General features: G+C 37.3%; 1 protein-coding gene and 1 pseudogene across 1 annotated transcript in view; one reads left to right on the top strand and one right to left on the bottom strand.

The window, feature by feature from the left end:
* Positions 1–23,268, top strand: part of COL25A1 (collagen type XXV alpha 1 chain) — a 599,542-nt gene that overhangs the window by 110,606 nt on the left and 465,668 nt on the right. The window lies entirely within an intron of this gene.
* LOC136405574 (small ribosomal subunit protein eS1-like) overlaps positions 1–23,268 on the bottom strand; it is a 103,216-nt pseudogene that overhangs the window by 75,233 nt on the left and 4,715 nt on the right.

The following is a 23,268-nucleotide window of genomic DNA, read 5'->3' as shown; positions in this document are numbered from 1 at the left end:
AAGAGTACATAGATTTCAGGTGAACATCTCCATGGCATTTGAACTGATTGTGTTGCATGTCCATCACCCAAAGTCAACTCATTTTCCATCACCATATATCTGTCCCCCATACTCCCCTCTGCTTGACCCCCCACCCCCTAGTAATCACAACAGTTTTATTTATCTTCATGAGTGTCAGTTTTATATCCCACCTATGTGTGAAATAATATAATTCTTAGCTTTTTCTGATTTAGTTTTTCACTTAGCATAATGTTCTCACGGTCCATCCATGTTGTCATAAATGACAATACATCATCATTTCTTATGGCTGAGTAGTATTCAATTGTGTATATGTACTATATCTTTATCCAATCCTCTGTTGAGGATAACTTTGGTTATTTTCATGTCTTGACCACTGTGAATAATGCTGCGATGGACATGGGGGTGCAGGTGTCTCTGTATACCAGTGTTTTTGAGTTTTGAGGGTAAAGGGATTGCTGGGTCATGTGGTAGTTCTAGTCTTAACTTTTTGAGGAACCATCATACTTTCTTCCATAATAGTTGTATCAGTTTGCATTCCCTCCAGCAGTGAATGAGAGCTTCTTTTAATTCACAGCCTCTCCAACACTTGTTATTACCTGTCTTGTTGATAACAGCCAATCTAACAGGCGTGAGGTGGTATCTCATTGTAGTTTTGATTTGCATTTCTCCAATAGCTAGTAAAGATGAGCATCTTTTCATGTATCTGTTGGCTATTTGTATATCTCTTGGGAGAAGTGTCTGTTCAGGTCCTCTTGCCTTTTTTTTTTTTTAAGTGGGAGGCAGGGAGGCAGAGACAGACTCCCGCATGTGGCCCGACTGGGATCACCTGGCACGCCCCCTACCAGGCAATACTCTGTTTGTCTGGGCTGTTGCTCTGTTGCTCAGCAATGAAGCCATTTTTTAGCACCTGAGGAGAGGCCATGGAGCCATCCTCAGTTGCCCAGGCCAACTTTGCTCGAACCATTTTAGCCATGACTGTGGAAAGAGAAGAAAGGGAGAGGGTAGGAATGGAGAAGCAGATGGGTGTTTCTCTTGTGTGCCCTGATTGGGAATTGAACCCAGGACTTCTACATGCTGGGCTCTCTACCACTGAGCCAATCAGCCAGGACCTCCCATTTTTAAATTTGATTGTTTGCTTGTTTGTTGCTGAGCTTTATGAGTTCTTTATATATTTTTAATATTAACTCCTTATTGGAGCTGTTGTTTGTATCATCTCCCATTTGGTTGGCTGCATTTTTGTTTTGTTGTCAGTTTCTTTAACTGTGCAGAAGCTTTTTAGTTTGGTATAGTCCCATTCATTTATTTTTACCTTTACTTCCCTTGCCTTTGGGGTCAAATTCATAAATTGTTCTCTTCAGCCAAGGTTCTTAAGTTTAGTACTTAGGTTTTCTTCTATGTAATTTATTGTTTCAGATCTTATATTTAGGTCTTTGATCTATTTTGAATTAATTTTTATGCAGGGGGACAAACTGTAGTCCAGTTTCATTCTTTTGTATGTGGCTTTCCAGTTTTACCAGTACCATTTATTGAAGAGGCCTCCCCCCCCCCCATTGTTTATTTTTAATTTCTTTGTCAAAGATTATTTATCCATATGTGGTTTTATTTCTGGGCTCTCAATTCTGTTCCATTGGCCTCTATGGTGTTTTTTTCTGCCAATACCATGTTTTGATTATTGTGGCTCAGTAGTATAATTTGAAGTCAGGTAGTGTGATACCCCCAGTTTCATTCTTTGTTCTCAGGATTGCTTTGGATATTTGAGGTCTTTTATGATTTCATAGAAATCTGGTGATTTTTTTGTTCTATTTCAAAATAACATTTGGATTCTATGGGAATTGCATTCAATTTGTCTGTTGCTTTTGGTAATCTGGCCATTTTAATTATGTTGATTCTTCTGATCCATGAACATGGAATATATTTTTACTTCATTTTGTCTTTTTCAATTTCTTTTAATAATACTTTGTAGTTTTCAGTTTATAGATCCTTCACATCCTTTGTTAAGTTTATTCCTAGGTATTTCATTTTATTTTTTTGTTGCAATTGTAAAATAATTTTTTTCAGTTCATGTTCTGAATTTTTGTTGTTGACGTATAGTCAAGCAGTAGACTTTTGTATATTGATTTTATATCTTTAGACTTTTTAGAACTCCTGGTAAATTTTGCATTAGTTGTTTTATAACCAGCTTTGATTAAATATATAGGTAAATGTTTTAGGTATTTAAAGTTTGTCTATAGTATCTTCTATTTTTCTTTCTTCACTCCTTTCTTCCCTACTGTAGCCAATTGTATTTGTTTCTTAGATTTGTTGTAACAAAATAGCATAGACTGTGTGGCTTAAAACAACAGAAATTTATTCTCTCATTCTTGAGTCTAGAATAGGAAATCAAGATGTTGGCAGACCATTCACCCTCTGAAGTCCCAAGAGAAGGATTCTTCCTTTTCTCTTCCAACTTTTGGCCCTAGGTGTTCCTTGGCTTGTGACAGTAAAACTTCAGTCTCTGCCTCCATTTTTACATGGCTATTTTTCCTCTCTGTGTATCTGTGTCTCTTTTCTTCTTTCTATAAAGACAATTTTCATATTAGATTAGGGCTTACTATAATCCAGAATGACCAATTTTAACTTGATTGTTTTTCAAATACTCCATTTCCAAATAAGGCCGCATTCATAGGTACCAGTGATTAGAACTTCAACATTTTTGGGGGGGAGACACAATTTAACCCATAACACCAATGTATTTTCTCTAATTTCTTTAACTCTACTGTGGTGGCCTACTGAGTTATTTACTGTTATCTTTGGATCTGTTGTTCCTTCCATCCATCCATCCATCCATTTATCCATCCAAACAAAGAAATCTGTTGCATGCCCAGGCACTGCTGTGGGCCCTGGAAGTACATGGTAGAGTGAATTAAAACCCTTGCCTCGTGCACTTACATTCTATTAAGGGTTGATAGGCAATCAAGACATTAACTATATAAAACACCTTTGATAATAACTGTTAAAAAGATATAAAATTCATAGAAAGATGATCAAGAGACTAGAGGGATCTATCGGCGTGACATGTTTTGGAGCTATATTTCAGGCAGGCTAGTCAGTGCCAGCTATCTGTGCGGCTAAACAAATACATCTTAATGCAATGCTGTTTATCAATGGTCCATTGTGTTAACCTATTCATGTAATATATTAAAAAAGATATTTCTAGAAATAGTTTTTTAAGTCAGAGGAGTGGTACAAATACTGATTTGATTTTAGAAAGTAGAAAAGATGGTTTTGAGGATTACTTCTTGATGTAGTCACTTAACTATATGTGCTAAGTGCATTCTGGGTGCCCAGCACTTTGCTAGGTGCAGGAAATGCAAAACAATAAGCAAGAGAAAAGCAACTTCTGCCTTCATGGGATTATATTTTTAAGGCTTTCTCTCAAAATTTTGATATAATACAGAAACCATTCTTGGATAATCAGAAGCTGATCTGCATGTGCAGAAGAGTTTATTTGAATCTGACTTTACTTATATATTTTCTGCTAGACAAATGAATTAAATATAATTTTGTTAGATATTTAAAAGACATTTTGTAAATACTCATAGTTAATTGACTTAATATCACGTATCAGAATTATAAGGAAGTAAAAATATTTTTAGTGTGATTGTTGATGGCTGACCCTAGATAAGCTGTATTATTTTCTGTGGTTTAACATGTTTTAGAGTTATTTTTACAGAAATATTATGGTGGGAAATATTATTGTGAGCTACACAGTCCAGATGTGAATTATGAAAGCTGGTATGAACCATATTTTATTTGATGATTTGTTTATTGACTTTTAGAATATAAAATAAGAAGAAATCATGTACTTTCATTTAAGAAAACAAATCTTCAATTTGTGGAAGACAAATCAAAGTTTGCTGAATAGCTTACCTAAAAAATGACCCAAGTTGTTACCCTGATTTCCTGTAGACTGTGTATATCTGCCAGCTATTGTTTTACTAAGATGAATGAATCTCTGCCAAAGGATTTAAAAGCTCTTTTAGAACTATAAAATTTCGTAGTATACAGAAATAAAATTTGCTGAGCTAAATGTTCATCAAAAGGCAATGCATCAAGCTAAGGAAAAAAATCTGCAGACACACAGGCAGATTGTACATTTAGATTTTCTTGTATATCATGTTAAAACAAAAATTATGGAATGCATCTGTTAGTAGTCTGAAAACCAGATTAAACCAGAATGGAGCCTGACAAGACCCTTTCCACCAGTGCTGTGGCAGCCGGGCTACGAAGGAAGGGTAGCCGTGGCATTCACTAAGGTCTCAGGAAGGTTTTTCTATTTGACACTTTTGATAGACAAACTGTGACCAGTTCTGATGCTCTCCAGGTTTACTGAAGCTGAGGATAGATGCGTCCTTGCTCCCCTTTTGTGGTGTGTTTTATCTCATGTTGATACTTTTTTCCTCCACTTGGCCCTTTTCCAAGGTGTAACTTCTTTTACAGATTTTTTTTTTTTATATCCAAGCTGAAACTGTCAAAGTCTTGTTGTTAGGAAATAAAATATATACATTTTAATAATAGAAGAACTACTGTTTATTTGTTTTTCTAACAAAGCTGGTAATCTAGAACTTTTCTTAGTCTTACTGGTCTTATGCACAAACAGTGTAAATTTTTTTTTTGCTAGATGTGTGTGTGTGTGTGTGTGTGTGTGTGTGTGTATGCATGCATTTTTTAAATTGATTTTAATTTAAAGGGTCCAGTGTAAATTTATTTCATGGATTCTTCCTGTTTCCTATAGACTATGTATATAAAATATTAATTATAAAGTCAGAGGAAAAATACTATTTATATTCCCTTTGGTTTTTTTTTGTCTTGTTACAATAGAATCTTATTTTAATGTTATTGTATGAAAGAGATCAATTGATATGAAAATTTCAGTACATTTTGCGGTTACTTTTTTTTTTTTTGGCTTGGGATTAGTTTGGTTAAAATGGACCATTTGTGAGGCCCACAGAACATATTTGGCTTCTGTGAGTCTGAAGTTTTATTTTCTTTCATGACTGTACACTGTCTCTTTAATCACAGATCAGTGATCTCACCAATATGTCATTGATTACAGAGAGAGAATCCAGGAAAAAGATCAAGAATGGCTTGAGTCTTAATCCATCAGGACCATGGAACACCAGCTTCTGATGTGTAACAATAAGATCATTTTCAGGGATGAAGGTTATTGTGCAGAGGACACTATTTTTCCTATTTACATGACAGAGTGTTAGTAGAATTCTTTTGTATTACTATTACTTGTCATAAAATAAGATGGTAAGTTCTCGTGTTAGAGGAAACTCATTATGTTTAATTTATTGGGGAACAAAGGTAGTATTAAAGTAAGTTTACAATTTGGACAGCTAAGGGTAAGCCATTGTTCTGATACTATATTTTTGTATAATAAGCCATCCCCAAAATAGTAACAATCATTTGATTTGTTCACAGATCTGTAATTTAGATGGAGCTTGTCTTTGTTCCATGTGGAATGAGCTGGGATAGCTCAGCTGGGGCTTCAGGGTCTATTTCTAAGATGACTCACTCACATGACTGGCAAGTTGGTGCTGTCGGTTGGCTTGGAATTAAACTGGGGTTGTTGACCAGGGTTCTCAGTTCCTTTCTGCATGGGCCTCTCCATTGGGCTGTTTGGGCTTCCTCAATGGCATGGCAGCCAGATTCCAAGAGCAAGTATTTTAGAAGACAAGAAATAGCGACTCTGGGCATGGGTCTGGAAATGGACTCATTGGTCAGTTGGACAGAGCCCACTTAGATTTAAATGGAGAGAACATAGGCTTCACCCTTTAATTGGAGATAGGTCAAATAATTTGAAGCTGTCAAAAATCTACTTTAAACATTTCTGATAGCCAGTAGAGAAGACTATCATTGTCTCAGTAAAAATAAGAGGCACTTGGCCACTGAAGTAATCTTAGATTAGACTCTGTCAGTCATGCCCCAAAATAAGAGAATGAAGTCAACAGACATCATGATTTGACAGCTAGCATTATGGAAAGTCACTCTATCTTTTTTTAATATTTTTCTGTTTCAAGGTATACACAGCACATGTATCCCCTGCAGTAAACTTAAAGTCATCGCTGTTCCTGGGCAGAAACATGTCGCTCGTTGTCAGTGGTCTCAAAAAGTTTTTGATTATGCATTTCTATAATTACTTATAAAAAGAAAATATTTCTTTTATTTATGTGGTGAAGAATGTACTTAAGTAGAGATTTATGTCAATAACTATCATACTGTATCATTTCTGCAGCAGAGGACAGATAATTCTTACCTATATGTCTATTAATGAAATTTTTTGAGCATGCACCATTTATGCCCCAGAGTACAGATATTTTATTCACTTTATAAAAAATTGAAATAAAAGAGTAAAAGATCAAAAGTTAAGGAGTTATATTGTATCCTTATGTGCCCAGGCCTCTGCGCCTCATTGTAGGGAACTCTGGAGTACTGCTTTTTCTTCCTTCTTCAGTTTCCCACTTTCCTTTCTATTCATTAGATAGATAGTCCACAAACAGTTCCTTCTTCCTGGGATGAGCATTCTGCTCATTTGAGGAAGTGGAGTCTAATCACCCTCTTCCCCCTTTAACTGAGGCTGGCTTTCATCAACAGAATGTAGCACAAGTGATGTTGTGGGACCGCTGAGGCTGGAGTCAATGAAGGCTTCCTTATGGCTTTCAGAACATTGGCTCTGGGAATGCTTTCTTTTGGGACTCAGCTTCTATGTTGTGGGAATGCCAAGCAGTGTAGAGGATCTGTGTGTAGGTGCTATGGTGCCAGCCCACCTGAACACTAGATAAATAGCATGAGCTGGCAGCCTAGCGAGTGAACCATCTTAGATGTCCAACCCAGTCAAGCCTTCAAATGACTGTATTCCAAGCCTCATTAGTAACTGCATAAGAGAACTAACAAGCCAAGTCTCTAGATCATAAGAGAAAATAAAAAGTTACTATTTTAAAGTCACAAAGTTTATACATGGTTTGTTATGGAGCACTAGATAACCAGAAAACCATTCTTATTCTTTAAATAGGCCTCCCAATTATTGCCTTTCTATGAGTCATGACTAGAGAATTTTCATTAAAAACATTAAAATTTGTGTATTACTTTATAGACTAAAGGAAACAGCCTCAGAGAGGTTAATTAATCTCTTTTAAGGGCAAACAATCAGGATATAAAGGGTCTGAGATTCAAAATGCTGGTTGGTCTTTTGGCTATGAAAGCCCATATTCTTTTTACTATAAAATTCCTCAGGTCAGATTGCATGCTATTGTGAAACAACGTTAGGCATTATTCAACATGGTTGCCTGAGATGTTAAACAGACTATTGCAGGTAGACACTCCAGTTGGATCCTTGGGTTCCTTAGAGCTTGGCAAGAGATAAAACAGTCAGATTATAAATATGTTTGGCAGAGTCAGGAACCTGGCCCCCAGCAATGGGAGTGTCTCCAAAAACCCCCATAAACACCCTGCAAAAGGAAGAACTTTAAAACATCTTCTCGGTTTATAGAGTGGGCCATAAACCCAACTTATGCCAATGCCAATTAAATAATATTCTGCTACCCATACCTCTTCTTTCTCCCAAGTTTTAGTCACCCATTTTCAACTGAACCACCATCCTGGAAGGGTCAGAATGAGCAGCTAGAAAGCAGGACAAGGGGTGATCTAGAAAGAGAGAAGTCCCACACATCCCTTTCCCAGGAGGTAGGATTTATCTAGGGATAAGCAAAACAACTGGAGTATGGAGTGATGGCAGCCTTACTTATAATGTGAGGCTGACTCTCTAGGTATCAGATTGAAAATTTTTTCAACTTAAAGAAAATATAGGCATTTTTATTACTATTTTTTTTCTTCTTCTTTTTCCAAGTGAGAGAAAGAGAGATAGAGAGACAGACTCCTGTATGTGCCTTGACTGGGATTCACCTGGCAACCCCCATCTGGGGCCATGCTCACAACTGAGCTATTTTTAGTGCCTGAGGCAGATACTCCATGGAGCCATCCTCAGCACCTGGGGCTGATGCACTTGAACCAATTGAGCCATGGCTATGGAAGGGGAAGAGTAAGAGAAAGGGTTGGGGGAGGGGAAGAGAAGCAGATGGTTGCTTCTCCTGTGTGCCCCGACTGGATCAAACCCAGGACGTCCACACACCAGGCCAACCCTCTACCACTGAGTCAACGAGCCAGGGCCAGCATTTTTATTACTTAAGAGCCATCAAAAAGGTCATGATTGTGTTTCCACTCAGAGCAGAAGAAGACCTTGTCCCACTGTCTAAATTCTAAAGAGACAGTGGAAGACAAAATAAAGTCATATTTCAGTTTTTCCTGTTGAATTATGCTGCTTCAACTTGTTTGTCATCTAGGTATCTTATAGCTGGACTTCATTTTGCAGTGTTTTGTAGGCTGTGCAAAAACCTAGACAAAAGAGCTACTATTTGAATGTAGTTAGACTATGATTTCTTTTGGAACAGAGTGAATTTAAAATTTTTAAGCAAATGAAGACCCCCTTAGTGGAAAGAACAGAGACACTCAGACTGTAAACCTTTTTATTAAATTGTGAAAATTTCAGTATAAAATATGACTGTTCAAAATGAAATGGAGTTTTCTAACGACCATGATATGTTACTTCCAGGTTTTATTTGTTTTTGTTTTATGATTATACTATTAGGAGCCTTTTAGCTCTTAAAGTGATGTTTTAATAAAGGGTGAGAACATCATATAATCTTTATAGGGAGATAGATACAGTGAATAAAAATACTCTTATTTTGTATTGCAAAGAGAATAATTGTGCTTTATTTATCAAAGATTGTTGAGGTGCTGGCCAGTTAGCTCAGTGGTATAACATAGGCTGGGCGTTTGGATGTCCCAGGTTTGATTCTCAGGGCACACAGGAGAAGCACCCATCTCTTCTTCACCCCTCTGCCTCTCTTCTCTCTCTGTCTCTCTCTTTTCCTTTCCTGCAGCGATGGCTCTATTGAAGTGAATTGGTTCTCATTGCTGAGAATGGCTCCATGCCCTCTGCCTCAGGCACTAAGAGCTCAGTTGCTGAGCAATTGAGCAGTAATACCCCATATGGGCAGAGTATCACCCCTTAGTGGGTTTGCTGGGTGGATATCGGTCGAGAAGCATGCAGGAGTCTGTCTCTGTTTCTCCTCCTCTCACTGAATTAAAAAAAAATTGTTGAAAGAATGCAAAGGGAATTTAATGTTATTACTGATAGCATCTCTCTTTTGTTTTATGGATCTGTAAATGAAATATTTTCCCCAAAGACATTAAAATTTACTGCCACATATCTGGAAAGAAGTAGAGCTTATCAGTTAATATTTTCTGTTTTATTTTACATTTTAATGTTGCATTTATTTATTTACTTAGTGAGAGGCAGGGAGGCAGACAGACAGACTCCCTCATATGTCCTGCCTGGGATCCACCGGGCAAGTGCCCTATGGGGTGAGGCTCTGCCCATCTGAGGCCACTGTTTGGGCAGCGGAGCTATTTTAGTTCCTGAGGCAAGGCCATGGAGCCATCCTCAGCACTTGGGATCAGCTTGCTCGAAGGATTTGAGCGCTGGCTGTGGGAGGGAAAGAGAGCCAGAGCGCGAGAAGGGGAAAGGGGAGAGGCATAGAAGCAGATGGTTGCTTCTCCTGTGTGCCCTGATGGGGAATCAAACTCAGGACTTCCACATGTTGGGCCAATGTTCTACCACTGAGTCAACTGGCCAGGATCTGTTGCCATTATTTTAATTGAGTAAAGTATTCTTTTCATTTTGGTTGTGATTTTTATCCCTATAGGAGTTCATTGGGTTATCCAGTCAAATATGAACGTATCAGGATCTTTTTTTATTTATTTTTTTGCATAATCTCCTATCAGCTATTTGGTATAACAACAAAAATAAAGTCTTTACCACTCAATATTGTTACATCATTAGCTTCACCTGCTTTTGGAAACAGGAATACTATATTATTCTGAATATGTATGGTACAGCACACACCCATTGTTTTCTGGTCATTTTTTGTTACATAGAACTCTCTTAGACTGTTAAATTTACTTGAAAATATTAATAACAACTCATTATACTTTAACAACAGATACCTAGTGAAATTGAATCTGCAAAGAAGATGCCTCTATTTAACATTCTTTATCATAGAAATGGAAGATATATTGACGGAATTTAACCAATGGTGTAATAATAAAATATTTCATTTGGTTAACTACTGTTTATTCTGTATCACCTGTTTTCTCAGGACACTGCTAAGAAAGGAGGTAGAAAAGTGTAAGAAATAGTCTGGTTTGTGTGCGTGAGCATAGAAAAGACGGAGAGGAAAATGATCCTGCTTAGGGCACCTTGTCTCCCATGTGAGATGGTCCTGTCATGTCCATAGCTTAGTGTTAAGGAAGTCCAATGTGGTACGAAGGAAAGCTATTCAGACTCATGCACATGGGTGTTTTCTCTGCAAAATGGAGACAGAAATATTTGAGTTAGTACATTTTTTCATAATATGATTCTTTGTAGTGTCTTCAATAAAATTAAGCCTTTTTATATAACAGAGTATTGGAATATTTTAAATCTTAAAATCACTATAAGAATGACCATTTGAAAGAAAGTCCTGTTTTTAAACTACATGAATGAGATCCAGAAATGTAAGTTTTTCATTGACTAGTCTGTTCCTTCTTGGAAATTTTTTTTGTCTGCAAGGGTCTGCAAGTCCTGCTGGGTAGAGTGAGATAAAGGGCACAACTCAAGATCTGGAACAGTGTCTGCTAAAAAGAAATGTCTTAGTATATGTTTTTCTTTACAATTTTTTATTGAATTAAATTGGGGTGACATTGGTTAATAAAAGTAGGTTTTAGGTGTGTACAATTCTATAATATGTATATCGTCTGGATATTGTATTGTGTATTCACCACCCAAAGTTATTTTCTTCCATCACCATTTATCCTTCATTTACCCTCTTCTATGCCCCATGTTTGTTGAATGAATGCACATATACTAAAAGAACATAGAATGCCAACTGATTTTATTATTTTTGGCATAGTGGATTGTCCATGTTCAGGAGCATGAGAGCTAATAAGAGCTGGAAGAATTCATTTCTCCAGTCAAAGCAGTTGTGCCAGATTGACTGATGTGTGGTAAATAATAAAAAACGGTTCACTTCAGAGTTGTTATGTTTTAGCTATTCTAGTAATATGATTCTCATATGATGGCATGGTGATTAGCTGAGGGCACATAGAAAGGGTATACTTGAGTGTCTCTTTGTATAAGGTTCTTTTAAGCTGAAAAACATCTAATTTATGATCACTGGAAAAAGTGGTGATTACAGTGGGCCTGATTTAGACCTAAGCAAGGACTTTCCATGATTTTGGAAGGGGTTTAAGAATGTCATAGCAACTGGTGTCACATTGAAAAGCAATTCTTTAATAGAGCGTACTCTGCTATTGTTATTGGTAAGCATTGTGCAGTTAGGACTGATCTGTAAAACATAACTCTAAAAAATAACTTTACTTGTCTATTTGGATAAATTGTAAATCAAGTATTCACTTTCTTTGTTTCAAATTTTTAAAATATTTGGAATATTCTTTAATTAGCAATAGGAAGTATGGCTAGTAATCACTGAGTGTGAATAAAATTAGGACAAATCTTGAATTATGGGGCAATGTTTAGTGCTTATTTCAAAACATTAAGTAGTCTGTTATTTCTCTTTTCTTCCCCATTATCTAAACAGATAAGCTGTTATTTTCTCACTAACATTTGTTTTAGGAAAAACAGTGCAATAGAAAATTAGCATTTTTGAGAAATTGCAATGAAAATTGACATTCAACCCCTGAGCTCTATTCTATTGTGTTTTGTCAGCGATAGAACCCTCACGGACAGCCCATCAGAAGTTAGAACAGAACTGTACTCAGGACCTGGAATGATCCTTTCACAATTCACACAGACTCTGATATTACCTTACATCACTATAACTGTGCTTCAGGAAGACTGCCAAGACGTTAGAGGTTCCCCCACTAGGCCCAGAGGTAATTGATGATCTGATACTGGATGACTTGACTCAGCTGTATCACACACACACACACACACACACACACACACACACACACACAGTGAGGTCCAAAGGCAGCTGGCATTCTCATTGCTGATTTCTTTGTTTGGCAACTTCCTAACACAGCATGGGTCAGGAACAGACTCATGGCACTTCACGGAAAAGTGAAGTCTGTTAGTCACCCCGGCATGAGGGTAAACAGGATGTTGACTAGGGTCACTAATGTGTTGGATATCAGGTTAAGGTATGTAATTTATGAGTTGGATTGATAAAATTCTGGCTTTTTTGTTTGCAGTCATTTTTATTTCTGAATTCTCTGTAGAAATTAGCTATTTAAACAGATTTCTGTACACAACTAAGGAACGTCAACTAAAAGGACCCCATTTGGCGGAGTGTGAGGCCGAGTTCAGCTGATTGAAAGGGTCCTTGGGGGTCGCTGATGTATTGCAGCAGACAGCAGACAGGAGGGGATTGTCAGACTGCCACTGAGCTTTCCTTTTCCCACTTATCCCCTCCCTGGTTCTTGCCAAATCTGCTTTGCATTTGAAGTTGATTGAAATGCGTCTCACTGTTAACCTGTCAACTGAAACCCCTGTGATTTAGACGGCTTTTTGTTCATTTCATTGGTGCAAGAAACTGAAGTGAGAAATCTGGATCCTTTTAGAGCGCTGGAGATGACCGAACATACGGCATCTGGACTTACCCCCAATTAATGGAAAAGTGTTGTCAGGTGCAGGGGATGAAATTTTTTTAGAAAGGTGGTCCTTCAGTGCCAGAAGTTTGTTGTGGGTAATGACCTCTTCGGAGCTGTTCATAAAGTCCCTGGAAAACATTATAAAGAATTATACCATCTTCGGATTTAAGCGCATTTATTCTTCCTAAGAGCACAAAATGCTTTCATATATAGGTTATCTCATTTATCTTCATACCAGCAGCATGAAATAGTTCATGGCAGGTATAATTACCCCCTTGTATATAGAGAAAAATGGGGAGCCAAGGGAAACTAGAGAGGCACAGAATGTTTGTGTTTTGTAGTGTTTTTCTTTCCAAAGAAGTGAAAATACTCTATAGGTATCTACGCCTATTGTTATTACATCAGGAAGTGTTTATTGTGGGTGAATTGTGTACAATAGAAGGATGTTAACCATTTGTGCCATAGGGTAGCTTTAGGGAAAAACATAAGTTGCTATCTAAATCACTTTCCCTATGTATTAAGTCTGTTTTTGATGAATTGAAACGACTTATGAATGAAAACAAATTTGTCTGAAAAATGGGTTAAAATAATCTTGTTCTTGGTTCTTGAAAACTGGAAATTTAGTTTGCCTAGCAGTAGTGAAGCAGAACCAGATGTTCTTCCAGGGTAGAAAGCAGCCTTATGTGAGCACCTCGGTCCCTGGGCCTGGGGTTTGAGCCAGACTGAAAACATTGTTACTATATTACATCAGAGATGCTATGAAGAAAATGAAAAATTGCTGAAAGTGAATTGAACTCCTTAGAAAAAAGGTGTCTGGTAAATTAAATATGTTGTCAAGAGCCCCTGAATTATATTTGAGGAAAGTGTTAGGTGGAACTTTATTAGATAGGATTCGGGATTTTCTAAGGCAACAGAGAATCCAAAAACACAATGACCATTAAAATAGAAGTATTTGTCCTCTCTTGTATGTCTGGGCAAGTGGTCAGGGTGGTCTGGCAACTTGACAATATCAGGAACCCAGAACCCTCTGTCTTCCAAATTTCATAAAAGCCTCTCATTTTATGATCTAAGATGACTGTTCTTATTTTCCCTTATCATGCCAGTATTCCAATGAGGCGGGGGGATAGGAGGGTGGTGTGTGTGTGGAAAATCTGCTTCTGAGTTTGGAGCACACAAACCAGAAGTCATGCATGTCTGTGTTAGTTCACAACTCACTGACTAAAACTTAGTTCCACAGACACATCTAACTTTAAGAGAAGGTAGGACATGTAGTAGTGTTTAGCCTTTCACCCAGCTAAAATGTGAGGGGCTGATTACTCAAGCAAGAAGGGGAGAAGGGGCATTGAGGAGAAAGAGCAGCAGTGTCTGACACAGAATCATACTGTGGCAGGTTTTTAATCTGTTTTAAACTCTACCAACTTTAAGATTACTTTAGCACTAAATGCTATTCAACATACTTTCTAGACATAATTGCTGATGAATGTTCACTTTTTAGACAATATTGCTGATGACTACATGTTCTTTGATAGATGTCCCTTAACTCAATTAAGACTCGTGATATAGCTAAATCATTAGGACAATGAATTATGCATTTTTTATATTAAAAGAGCTTATTTGCTCTTTTCATTTTTTGTCAGTGCTTCTTAATGCTTTTCTTTGGAGTAATCATATTCTGATAAAGAAATTTTGTAAGCCTGGGTGCACGCACACACACTAAGATAGTTAAATTTGGAGGAAATATTAAGAATTTGCTTATCTATTCTACATTACGAAATCAAAATTTCTAGTCGTGATAAAATCAGAAGTATCATTTGGCTGCAAGAGTCGACAATGAACAGTTCCTTTTGGGACTATCAGGAGTGGTGCTTAGGGGTGGAAGAATGTATTTTCCTTCTTTTGTATCTTATTTTGTAGGTATTGCAACAACTTGTAAAAATAAGTTTCTTTTAGCATACCTTAGAAAATGTCTTCTTTCACAGGATAAAGCTTATGAAAATATTGTCACTTCTGTTTGATGTTGTCAGACATGAAATAGTCATGCTTTGTCTAGCAACAGCCCATATTTCTGTAAAACAGAAATTATCTACAGTTTCAGTTTCTTTAAATTTCATAATTGACCATAGAACCTTAATATTTAAGTTAGCTAAATACTCTATTGCTGGTGGTAATTGGTTTTGTTTTATCTTTTTTTTTTTTTTTTAATAAATTTTTATTAATGGTAATGGGATGACATTAATAAATCAGGGTACATATATTCAAAGAAAACATGTCTAGGTTATTTTGTCATTAAATTATGTTGCATACCCCTCGCCCAAAGTCAGATTGTCCTTCGCCACCCTCTATCTAGTTCTCTGTGCCCCTCCCCCTCCCCCTAACTCTCCCCCTGTTCTCCCTCCCCCCACCCCTGGTAACCACCACACTCTTGTCCATGTCTCTTAGTCTCATTTTTATGTTCCACCAATGTATGGAATCATGTAGTTCTTGTTTTTTTCTGATTTACTTATTTCACTCCTTATAATGTTATCAAGATCTCACCATTTTGCTGTAAATGATCTGATGTCATCGTTTCTTATGGCTGAGTAGTATTCCATAGTGTATATGTGCCACATCTTCTTTATCCAGTCTTCTATTGAAGGGCTTTTTGGTTGTTTCCATGTCTTGGCCACTGTGAACAGTGCTACAATGAACATGGGGCTACATGTGTCTTCACGTATCAATGTTTCTGAGGTTTTGGGGTATATACCCAGTAGAGGGATTGCTGGGTCATAAGGTAGTTCTATTTGCAGTTTTTTGAGGAACCACCATACTTTCCTCCATAATGGTTGTACTACTTTACAGTCCCACCAACAGTGAATGAGGGTTCCTTTTTCTCCACAGCCTCTCCAACATTTGCTATTACCCGTCTTGTTGATCATAGCTAATCTAACAGGGGTGAGGTGGTATCTCATTGTAGTTTTGATTTGCATTTCCCTAATAACTAATGAAGCTGAGCATTTTTTCATATATCTGTTGGCCATTTGTATCTCTTCCTGGGAGAAGTGTCTATTCATGTCTTCTTCCCATTTTTTTATTGGATTGTTTGTTTGTTTGTTGTTGAGTTTTATGAGTTCTTTGTAAATTTTGGAAATTAGGCCCTTATCTGAGCTGTTGTTTGAAAATATCATTTCCCATTTAGTTGGCTGTCTGTTTATTTTTATATCAGTTTCTCTTGCTGAGCAAAAACTTTTTATTCTGATGTAGTCCCATTCATTTATCTTTGCCTTCACTTCTCTTGCCATTGGAGTCAAGTTCATAAAATGTTCTTTAAAACCCAGGTCCATGAGTTTAGTACCTATGTCTTCTTCTATGTACTTTATTGTTTCAGGTCTTATATTTAGGTCTTTGATCCATTTTGAATTAATTTTAGTACACGGGGACAGGCTGTAGTCGAGTTTCATTCTTTTGCATGTGGCTTTCCAGTTTTCCCAACACCATTTGTTGAATAGGCTTTCTTTTCTCCATTGTGTGTTGTTGGCCCCTTTATCAAAGATTATTTGACCATATATATGTGGTTTTATTTCTGGGCTTTCTATTCTGTTCCATTGGTCTGAGTGTCTATTTTTCTGCCAATACCATGCTGTTTTGATTATTGTGGCCCTATAATATAGTTTAAAGTCAGGTATTGTAATGCCCCCAGCTTCATTCTTTTTCCTTAGGATTGTTTTGGCTATTCGGGGTTTTTTATAGTTCCATATAAATCTGATGATTTTTTGTTCCATTTCTTTAAAAAATCCCATAGGGATTTTGATGGGAATTGCATTAAATTTGTATATTGCTTTGGGTAATATGGCCATTTTGATTATATTTATTCTTCCTATCCAAGAACAAGGAATATTTTTCCATCTCATTGTATCTTTTTCGATTTCTCTTAACAATGCTTTGTAATTTTCATTATATAGGTCCTTTACATTCTTTGTTATGTTTATTCCTAGGTATTTTATTTTTTTTGTTGCAATCGTGAAGGGGATTATTTTTTTGAGTTCGTTTTCTAATATTTCATTGTTGGCATAGAGAAAGGCTATGGACTTCTGTATGTTAATTTTGTATCCTGCGACCTTACTGTATTGGTTTATTGTTTCTAATAATCTTTTTGTGGAGTCCTTCGGGTTTTCGATGTATAGGATCATATCATCAGCAAAAAGTGATACCTTTACTTCTTCTTTTCCAATATGGATGCCTTTTATTTCTTTGTCTTGTCTGATTGCTCTGGCCAGAACTTCTAGCACCACATTAAATAAGAGTGGAGAGAGTGGACAACCCTGTCTTGTTCCTGATTTAAGGAAGAAAGTCCTCAGTTTTATGCCATTTAAAATGATGTTGGCTGATGGTTTATCATATATGGCCTTTATCATGTTGAGATATTTTCCTTCTATACCCATTTTGTTGAGAGTCTTAAACATAAAATTGTGTTGTATTTTATCAAAAGCCTTTTCTGCATCTATTGATAAGATCATATGGTTTTTGTTCTTTGTTTTGTTGATATGGTGTATTACGTTAACCGTTTTGCGTATGTTGAACCATCCTTGAGATTCTGGGATGAATCCCACTTGATCATGATGTATTATTTTTTTAATATGTTGTTGTATTCGGTTTGCCAGTATTTTGTTTAGAATTTTAGCATCTGTATTCATTAGAGATATTGGTCTGTAGTTTTCTTTCTTTGTGCCATCCTTGCCAGGTTTTGGTATGAGGGTTATGTTGGCCTCATAAAATGTGTTTGGAAGTATTGCTTCTTCTTCAATTTTTTGGAAGACTTTGAGTAGAATAGGAACCAAGTCTTCTTTGAATGTTTGATAGAATTCACTAGTATAACCGTCTGGGCCTGGACTTTTATTTTTGGGGAGGTTTTTAATAGTTTTTTCTATTTCCTCCCTGCTGATTGGTCTGTTTAGGCTTTCTGCTTCTTCATGACTCAGTCTAGGAAGGTTGTATTGTTCTAGGAATTTATCCATTTCTTCTAGATTGTTGTATTTGGTGGCATATAATTTTTCATAGTATTCTACAATAATTCTTTGTATATCTATGATGTCTGTGGTGATCTCTCCTCTTTCATTTTGGATTTTATTTATTTGAGTCCTGTGCCTTTTTTCCTTGGTGAGTCTTGCCAAGGGTTTGTCAATTTTGTTGATCTTTTCAAAGAACCAGCTCCTTGTTTTATTGATTTTTTCTATAGTTTTTCAGTTCTCTATTTCATTTATTTCTGCTCTGATTTTTATTATCTCCTTTCTTCGGCTGGTTTTGGGTTGTCTTTGTTCTTCTTTTTCTAGTTCCTTAAGGTGTGAAGTTAAGTGGTTTACTTCGGCTCTCTCTTGTTTGTTCATATAGGCCTGAAGTGATATGAACTTTCCTCTTATTACTGCTTTTGCAGCATCCCAGAGATTCTGATATGTCGTATTTTCATTTTCATTTGTCTGTATGTATCTTTTGATCTCTGCGCTTATTTCTTCTTTGACCCATTCATTTTTTAGAAGTATGTTGTTTAGTTTCCACATTTTTGTGGGTTTTTCCCCCTCTTTTTTGCAGTTGAATTCTAGTTTCAAGGCTTTATGATCAGAAAATATGCTTGGTACAATTTCAATTTTTCTAAATTTGCTGATATTGTCTTTGTGGCCCAACATATGGTCAATTCTTGAGAATGTTCCATGTACACTAGAGAAAAATGTATACTCTGTCGCTTTGGGATGAAGTGTCCTGTAGATGTCTATCATATCCAGGTGTTCTAGTATTTCGTTCAAGGCCACTATATCTTTATTGATTCTCTGTTTGGATGACCGATCTAGAGCCGTCAGCGGAGTATTGAGGTCTCCAAGTATGATTGTATTTTTGTTAGTTTTTGTTTTAAGGTCAATAAGTAGCTGTCTTATATATTTTGGTGCTCCTTGGTTTGGTGCATATATATTAAGGATTGTTATGTCTTCTTGATTCAGTGTCCCCTTAATCATTATGAAGTGACCATTTTTGTCTCTGAGTACTTTTTCTATCTTGTAGTCAGCATTATCAGATATGAGTATTGCTACACCTGCTTTTTTTTGGGTGTTGTTTGCTTGGAGTATTGTTTTCCAGCCTTTCACTTTGAATTTGTTTTTATCCTTGTTGCTTAGATGTGTTTCTTGTAGGCAGCATATAGTTGGATTTTCTTTTTTAATCCATTCTGCTACTCTGTGTCTTTTTATTGGTAAGTTTAATCCATTTACATTTAGTGTAATTATTGACACTTGTGGGTTCCCTACTGCCATTTTATAAATTGCTTTCTGTTAGTTTTGTATCTAGTTTGATTCTTCTCTTTTGTTTTTCTATCATTTGTTTCTGTTTGTTTGTGTTCCATACTTCTTTCCTCTGTTGCTACCTTTTTTAAGTCATGTGTTTTTGTGGTGGCTTTTTCTAGGGTGGTTACCATTAAGTAATGAAAAGGGTACCTACCATATTCATTGTAGTACCCTATCTTATAAGTATTTCTGCACTTCATCGTCCTTTGCTACTGTTAATCTCCATTCTCTCCCCCCTTTTTTTTTTCCTTTGTTGTCACAGTTTAAGTTTGGTTTTATTGTGTTCTTGGTGGAGCTGTTACTTGTGGTGTTGTTTTCTTTTGTTCTTTGAATCTGGTTGGAAAACCCCCTTTAGTATTTCCTGGAGTGGGGGCTTTCTCGTGATAAATTCTCTCATCTTTTCTGTATTTGTGAATGTTTTTATATCTCCTTCATACTTGAAGGATAGCTTTGATGGGTATAGTATTCTTGGCTGAAAGTTCCTCTCTTTCAGGGCTTTAAATATTGGGGTCCACTCTCTTCTAGCTTGTAGAGTTTCTGCTGAGAAATCTGATGATAATCTAATAGGCCTTCCTTTATATGTTGTACTCTTCTTTTCCCTGGCTGCCTTGAGAATTTTTTCTTTGTCATTGGTTTGTGTCATCTTTATTATGATGTGCCTTGGAGTGGGTTTGTTGGGGTTAAGAAAACTCGGTGTTCTGTTTGCTTCTTGAATTTGAGGCTTTAGTTCTTTCCACAGGCTTGGGAAGTTCTCGTCTATTATTTGTTTGAGTATATTCTCCATTCCATTTTCTTTCTCTTCTCCCTCTGATATACCTATTATTCTTATGTTATTCTTTCTGATGGAGTCAGATAATTCCTGTAGGGCTTTCTCGTTTTTTATTATTTTTGAGTCTCTTTCTTCTTCTCTCTGTTGTGCCTCAAGTTGTTTGTCTTCTATTTCACTAATCCTATCTTCAATCTGGGTTGTTCTGCTAGCTAAGCTTGTTACCTCGTTTTTCAGCTCGTGAATTGAGTTTTTCATTTCTGTTTGATTTGTTTTTATAGTTTCAATTTCCTTGGTAATATATTCTTTGTGTTCATTGAGTTGTTTTCTGATCTCCCTATATTGCCTTTCCGTGTTTTCTTGTATATCTCTGAGTATTTTTAAGATTTCTATTTTAAATTCTCTGTCATTTAGCTCCAAGGCTTCCAATATGTTAAGTCTTTTCTCCATAGATTTTTCCACATCTATTTGTGTTACCTCTCTTTCTTTTGTATCCATAATATTCGATTTCCTCTTTCTTATTGGCATCTGGTGGTGGTCTTGTTGATAGCACTAATTAGAATTAATAAGGAGTAAAAAGTAAAAAACAAAAAACAAAAACAAAAACAAAAACAAAAAACAAACAAACAAAAAACAAAAAACAAACAAACAAAAAAACCAGAGGGTAAAACACCCCACAAAAAAAGCAGTAATAATTTATTGTTTCCCCCTTTTTTTTTCTTTGTTCCCCTTCCCTCCTCTCCCCTCCTCAGGGAAATATCGTGCCTATAATGGAGGGCCTGGTTTGCGGTGAAGAGTTCAAGGGGGCAAAAAAAAAAAAAAAAAAAAAATTAAAAAAAAAAAATTAAAAATAAAAAAAGGAAGAAAATCTTAGACAAGCATAAGTTGATCTGCCTGCGGGTGACGGTCAACCAAGAGATATAATGAGAGGGAGAAGAGGGAACCAGAAAAAAGGACAAAAAAAGGAATAATAAAGAAGAAAAAATAAAAATAATAAGTAAAAATACGTTGTATTAAGTGGAGCAAAGACCAAATACAATGGAGACCTTGGGTTGGGAGGACCCAAAATGCCACAAAAACAAACCAACCAGAAAAAAACAAAAACAAAACCGAAAAAGAAAAACAAAGCCAAAAAAAAAAAACCTTGAGTCCCAAATTAACTAATTTGTTCGTGATTGAGGATTAAATGGGAGGAAAGTAAAACGAGAAAAGAAAAAACGAATATAAAGGGAAAAATAAGAAAAAGAGAAAAACGAAGGAAGAAATAAGATAGCAAGAGAAAAAAACAAAATAAGGCAAAAAAAAACAAAAGAGGAGAGAGTGAGAATTAAGTGTCCTGGAGTATAACCCCAAAGGAGGGTGAGGATGAAGAAGAGAAATAAAATGTAACACTTATGGGTAGTGTAGTTCAAGAAAAGGGAAGCATAAGATGGGCAGAGAATAGAAGGACTGAGGTGGAGGAAATAAAGACAATAAGATAGAAGGAACAAACAACAACAACAACAAAAAAAAAAACAGTGGAACAAGCTGCAAAGTCTGTGGATTTTTCCTGATTTTGAGATGTCAACCTCTTCCTCCTTCTCCTCTCTCCCTCTTCCCGGTCGGCGACTCTGCACCCCAGGCCCTGCCCCTGCGCCACACCCAGGCAGGGACTTGCAGTTGATGGGGTTCTACGGCAATGTCACACAATTGGCTTTAGTCTTGCTGATAATCAAGGCCTGCCGGCGTCTGCAGGGTCTAACGACGAGAGAGTTCGCCTTCGTGGATTCTCTCTCCCAGTCCCCCCCTCCCGAACCAGCAGCCTGGCGATCCAGCCACAAGGCTGCCACTGCTTCTGCCTGGGGAGTAAGAGGCTCAAAGAGCTGGGAAATCCCCACTCTATCCCCACTCAGTGCAAGGCTCTGGGAAGGGCTCTGACAGTCAGGGCCTCCAGTGTAATCAGGCGGGGGTGGGAGTCAATTGTTGTCAAGGTGATTGTTCAGTGCCTAGCATTCCGTTGGACCTCTCAACCCAGGCTTTCCACACTTTGTAGCCTGTTTTGGCCGGTAAGAAGAGGCACTAGTCTCTGCTTGCGACTAGTTTGGTATAGATCTTATTATCTGCCAAGTCGTTCTTGTTAGCGTTTATCCCTGAATATGGAGGCTCTATCAATCAGAAGTTGCCCCCGCCCCTTTAGCGAGAGGCACCAAAAAATATCACGCCTCTTGTCTTGGGTCGGTGAACTGAGAGAGATCTTATCAATTAGAACCGAGGGTGCGCAGATTTCACGGGTTAAGTTAATTTTAGTAGTTGGGTCGCAGCTGTGCTCCCGAAGGTATTTCAGGCTGCCTGCGCGCGCCCCTCCCCCAACGCTTGATTGTTAGCTTGAATGGCTGGGTGAGGTGCCCCGCCCGCGGAGAGAATCTCCCAAGTAGGGAATACCGCCCTGGGGCCTCTCCCGCTCCCCGTGCGCGGGCCGCTGGGAACGTTAGCGGTGCTCGGTCTGCAATGCTCGGTCTGCAACCAGACCGGGAGCGCGCCAGCAGCTGCTCGCCGCTCGTTCTGCAACCGACCCGGGCACTGTCCGCGGCCGCTGGCGGCGGCGGCGGCGGCTGGCGGTGGCGGCGGCGGCTGGCGGCGGCTTCCGAGTGCGGGATGACTTACCACAAGCGAACTTTCTCGCGGCTTGAATGAACGTCCCTGCGGTAGCTTCCTCCACACCCTCGTCTCTCAGATTCGAGCGATAACAGTCCTTTTGCTTTCAGTTTGCTCCAAAGATAAATTTTCCTGTTTCTAGTTGATAAATTTGTTGTGATTTTGGGGAGATCTGTCGGACGCGCTTCTCACGGCGCCATTTCCGTGACGTCCTCTCTGATAATAATTATTAACTTAATTGGTTTTGTTTTAATTGTTACTGTGTTTTGCTTTTCTGGTTGAATAAAAGAGTGTGATTGATAGGCATTTTCTCAAATTATTCCTGAGACATGAGGAAAAAGAACTTTCTAGGTGTGATATTTCCCTCAATGCTTGGTATAGAATTTTTCAGAATTATTTTACAAGTTATAATTCAAAACTGACAACCTTTGTCAAATTCCAGTTGGAATTAAGTATTTGCTTTGGGATCCTTTAGGGTCAAATGTTTTCCTTAAAATTTTATTTATTTTATTTTATTTTTATTTTTTTGTATTTTTCTGAAGCTGGAAACGGGGAGTAAAATTTTAAATTATACTAATATAGGTATATAGCTAAAAACAATCAAAATACTTATGATAAAAGTGTTTTTCTTTGCCCCTCTCTCTCTCCACCCTTAATTTCTATTTCATAGAAGTAACTGCTTGAAACCATTTAGCTATTGTTTTGTTATTGATCTCCCTATGTCTAAGTAATCCACTTGCAGAACTTTTTTTCTTTCTAATTTAAAAATTTCTACCCATTTTCTATTGA

Source organism: Saccopteryx leptura, chromosome 5 (genome assembly GCF_036850995.1).
Source record: "Saccopteryx leptura isolate mSacLep1 chromosome 5, mSacLep1_pri_phased_curated, whole genome shotgun sequence".
Classification (NCBI taxonomy): Eukaryota; Metazoa; Chordata; class Mammalia; order Chiroptera; family Emballonuridae; genus Saccopteryx; species Saccopteryx leptura.
Note: the sequence above shows the minus strand (reverse complement) of the source record. Positions and strands in the feature narration are given on the sequence as shown.